This window comes from Pituophis catenifer, unplaced genomic scaffold (assembly GCF_029215685.1).
Source record: "Pituophis catenifer annectens isolate HBS135680 unplaced genomic scaffold, rPitCat1.0.hap2 SCAF_15, whole genome shotgun sequence".
Lineage (NCBI taxonomy): Eukaryota > Metazoa > Chordata > Lepidosauria > Squamata > Colubridae > Pituophis > Pituophis catenifer.
In genome coordinates this window covers 10,891,975-10,896,581 of record NW_027256895.1, presented here as the reverse complement: position 1 = coordinate 10,896,581, position 4,607 = coordinate 10,891,975, and the positions used below count along the sequence as shown (strand labels likewise).

Genomic DNA, 4,607 nt, shown 5'->3' with positions numbered 1-4,607 from the left:
TCCTATTAACCTGTAGGGAAAAAAATGGGCCTGAACTCTTTTCATAGGACTGGAATCTTAATTGACAAAATGCCCCTGCAAGTTATCTTCATTGAAATATATTAGTCAATGGCCTGGAGGGCTCTTTTATCCGAACAGATATGTAAATTGAGGCACAATTTCCCCTTTAAAGGAACCCCGTGGTTTCCCTCTTCAGACAACACCCACAAACATAAATTTTGTGCTATTTCCTGAAACTTCTCCTGTCAATTTCATCTATTCATTAGAGAAGCAAAAATGTGGTTAAACCTTGTGTCCTTACTAGTAGTCCTCAAAGGTAATTATTGCCACTATATAGTTTATTTCTATGTTCTGCTCCTGCATGCAAGAGATCTCATTAAAAAAATACTTTCTTTTTAGGAGTCCAATCTCAAATACAGTTGGTGGAGTCTGGAGGGGATGTGAGAAGACCTGGAGAGTCCCTCCGTCTCTCCTGCCAAGCTTCTGGATTCACTTTTGGAAGCAACTACATGAGCTGGGTGAGACAAGCCCCGGGGAAAGGCCTGGAATGGGTGGCCTACATAAGCTCTGCTTCTAGTGATATCAACTACTCAGACAAAGTGAAGGGCCGCTTCACCATCTCAAGGGACAATGCCAAAAGCCAGCTGTATTTACAAATGAACAGCCTCAAAGCTGAAGACACGGCAATTTATTTCTGTGCAAGAGACACAGTGAGAGGAAGTGAATCTGAGTCCCAACAAGAACCTTTCCTTTCTTCAGAAAAGATGAATCTTTATGAAAAGATGGATTTTTGGTTCTCATCACCAGAGAAAGTTATCTAAGTATTTCAAATCTTTCCTGGAAATGGAAACAAATGAAGGAATCATATTGTCTTATTCGGTGAACATATAAAACAGCTAAAATTTTATCGATACAAATGTATAGAACAATCCAGAAGATTTTAAAGTTTCTCTACATGGCATGCAACAGAACTTAACTTGTTGAGAGTGTACAATCCCTATTAGGAAGCCATGTCTGAGTTTACACCCAGTGGTAGGTTTCACATAATTTTACCACAGGTTCACCGCACACCGAAAATATGCCCGTGCGCCTTCCGTGCATGTGCTTTGCTCTCTCTCTCTCGGCTTGCATGCATGCGCGTGGCTTAGAAAATATGACTAAATAGGATGGCATAGCTCTGGAGCAGATGGGCAGGGCCACCTGTAGGTCACCAGGTCCACAACCAGTTTTCCCGAACTGGTCCGAACCACCTGAATACCTCCACTATTTACACCAGACAACCTACAGCAAACAAAAATATTTCGGATAATACATAGATAATTGTTTATCATTCTTCTTGCATTGAGAGACTGTATTAGGTCACAGTGTTGTTGGAAGAAACATCCTTCTGGGTTCTGCTCCAAGTGGGGAAACAGACACTGGAAACATGGAGACTGCTTGGAAAGATGGTTTAATGGTGGACAGGATCACATGGCTTGAGTTCCTGAACAGAAAAGGGCAGATACAGAAAATCCTCGGGTTTTTATGCTCTCTCTGGCTCTGCATTTCTTGGGGCCCTGAAAGAGTATCCTTATTGATTGTCAGACTCCCAGGGGGTGGGGGCCTTGCTGGCTGATGGTCACATGTGCTTCCCAGGTCACATGTGGTGAGTTTCTGCTGCTATTGTGTAGAGGGCTAATCCTATCTTTGGCAATTCCTACTATGGCTCTGCCTGAAGGAGGTAGATCTTTGTTATGTAGAATAGACTGGCCCAGGCCTTAATGGCCCATTGACAAAGGGTGGGGGGCAGGAAGGTGGGAGCTGCTTTGTCTGTAAAATATGCTTCTCATATTTCTCAACCAGGGAAATATAATATTCTGCCTTTTTCATATTTCCTAAAATATTTCACTCTTCCAGGAAAGGGGTGGGTGCTAACTTCCTACAGTGTGATTTAAGTTTTTGAGTTGAGTGGATTCAATTAGTCTAGCATCCAAAGTGTTCCTTGAAGCTTAACTGCCATTTAATATACTTGGGATGTTCCATAAAATAAACAAAGGTTAAGGAAGCACTTTGGTAGCGAACATTCTAACTCTGAAGTTGGAGATGATCTGTTATAGGTAAATTAGAATAGAATAGAATAACAGAGTTGGAAGGGACCTTGGAGGTCTTCTAGTCCAACCCCCTGCCCAGGCAGGAAACCCTACACCACTTCAGACAAATGGTTATCCAACATCTTCTTAAAAACTTCCAGTGTTGGAGCATTCACAACTTCTGGAGGAAAGTTGTTCCACTTATTAATTGTTCTAACTGTCAGGAAATTTCTCCTTAGTTCTAAATTGCTTCTCTCCTTGATTAGTTTCCACCAATTGCTTCTTGTTCTACCCTCAGGTGCTTTGAAGAATAGTTTGACTCCTTCTTCTTTGTGGCAACCTCTGAGATATTGGAACACTGCTATCATGTCTCCCCAATCCTTCTCTTCATTAAACTAGACATACCCAGTTCCTGCAACCGTTCTTCATATGTTTTAGCCTCCAGTCCCCTAATCATCTTTGTTGCTCTTCTCTGCACTCTTTCTAGAGTCTCAACATCTTCTTTACATCATGGCGACCAAAACTGAATGCAATATTCCAAGTGTGGCCTTACCAAGGCATTATAAAGTGGTATTAACACTTCACGTGATCTTGATTCTATCCCTCTGTTTATGTAGCCCAGAACTGTGTTGGCTTTTTTGGCAGCTGCTGCACACTGCTGGCTCATATCTAAATGGTTGTCCACTAAGACTCCAAGATCCCTCTCACAGTTACTACTATTGAGCAAGGTACCACATATACGGTACCTGTGCATTTTGTTTTTCTTCCCTAAATGTAGAACTTTGCTTTTTTCACAGTTGAATTTCATTTTGTTAGATAGCGCCCAATGTTCAAGTCTGTCAAGATCCTTCTGTATCTTGAGCCTATGTTCCAGATATTAGAAAAAATTATTCTGTAATATCTGGAATCATTTTGAGAATGGGCTGAAATTTTTCTTTCTCTTAAAAGAAAATACCTTTTCTTTTAGTTCATATACAATAAACTGGCCCCCTTTCCTATTAACTCATAGGAGGAAAAATGGGTGTGAACCCTTTTCTTAGGATGGGAATGTTATTTGACAAAATGCACATGAAAGTTATATTCACATATTGTAAATATTTTAGTCCATGACCTGGAGGGCTCCTTTATTCAAACAGATATGTAAATTGAGGCACAATTTCCCCTTTAAAGGAGCCCCATGGGTTCCCTCTTCAGACAACACCCACCAACATAAACTTTGTGCTATTTCCTGAAACTTGTCCTCTAAATTTTGTCTATTCATTTTGCTTCAGAGAAGCAAAAATGTGGTTAAACCTTGTGTCCTTACTAGTAGTCCTCAAAGGTAACTATTGCCACTATATAGTTTATTTCTATGTTCTGCTCCTGCATTCAAGAGATCTCATTAAAAAAATACTTTCTTTATAGGAGTCCAATCTCAAGTCCAGTTGGTGGAGTCCGGAGGTGATGTGAGAAGACCTGGAGAGTCCTTCCGTCTCTCCTGCCAAGCCTCTGGATTCACCTTTAGTAGCTTCTGGATGGCTTGGGTGAGACAAGCTCCTGGGAAAGGGCTTGAATGGGTTGCATGTTTACGTTATGATGGAGGAGATGTCTACTACTCTGACAAAGTAAAGGGCCGCTTCACCATCTCCAGGGACAATGCCAAAAGCCAGCTGTATTTACAAATGAACAGCCTCAAAGCTGAAGACACAGCAGTCTATTACTGTGCAGGAGACACAGTGAGAGGAAGTGAATCTGAGGCCAAGCAAAAACCTTCTTTTCTTCAGAGCAGTCCTTCAACTTGATTGAGCCACAGATCCTGGATTATTCAACGAGGATTTATTAGTATTATTTCCTTCACAGTTCACTGAATCTCAAGAAAATTCTGCACCTCAGGAGGGTAGAAGGGTCACAGGGAAGCTGAGAATTTGTGTAAGATCATTTATCATTGGTGTTTGTCCCCAGAGAATGTTTTCCAGGAATTGAAAACAAAATGAGGAGATTTTATTATCCTATTCAGGGAACGCAGTTAAAAACAGTTAAAAATAAGCACAAATCTTTGATTAGCCAATTAAGATTGATCCCCTTCAAGAGAGACACTTATGACTCTTTTGTTCTAGGTATCCAATTGGAACGCTTGCTGTAAGATGATGCAAATGGCTTGAAAATTCGAGTTTCATCTTCCCTGTTTACACAGTGATTTCTGTTTGGAACAGGGGTGAAATTCAGCAGGTTCTGACAGGTTCTGGAGAACCAGCAGCAGAAATTTTGAGCAGTTCAGAGAACCGGTAGCGGAAACTTTGAGTAATTTGCAGAACCAGCAAATACCAGCTCTGGCTGGCCCCAGACTGGAGTGGGAATGGAGATTTTGCAATATCCTTCCCCTGGATTGGGGTGGGAATGGAGATTTCGCAGTATCCTTCCCCTGCCATGCCCACCAAGCTACACCCACAGAACCGGTAGTAAAAAAAAAATTGGATTCTATCACTGGTTTGGGAAAAAAATGGAATGGAATATTGACCCTTCCGTAATATTATTACAGAAACCTGGAAATGAAACTTC

The 4,607-nt window shown here is 41.2% G+C and overlaps 1 pseudogene; it reads left to right on the top strand.

Moving 5' to 3' along the window:
• Positions 1–258: 258 nt before the first annotated feature.
• On the top strand, positions 259–3,850 carry LOC139324349 (uncharacterized; annotated as a pseudogene).
• The last annotated feature ends 757 nt before the right edge of the window (positions 3,851–4,607 follow it).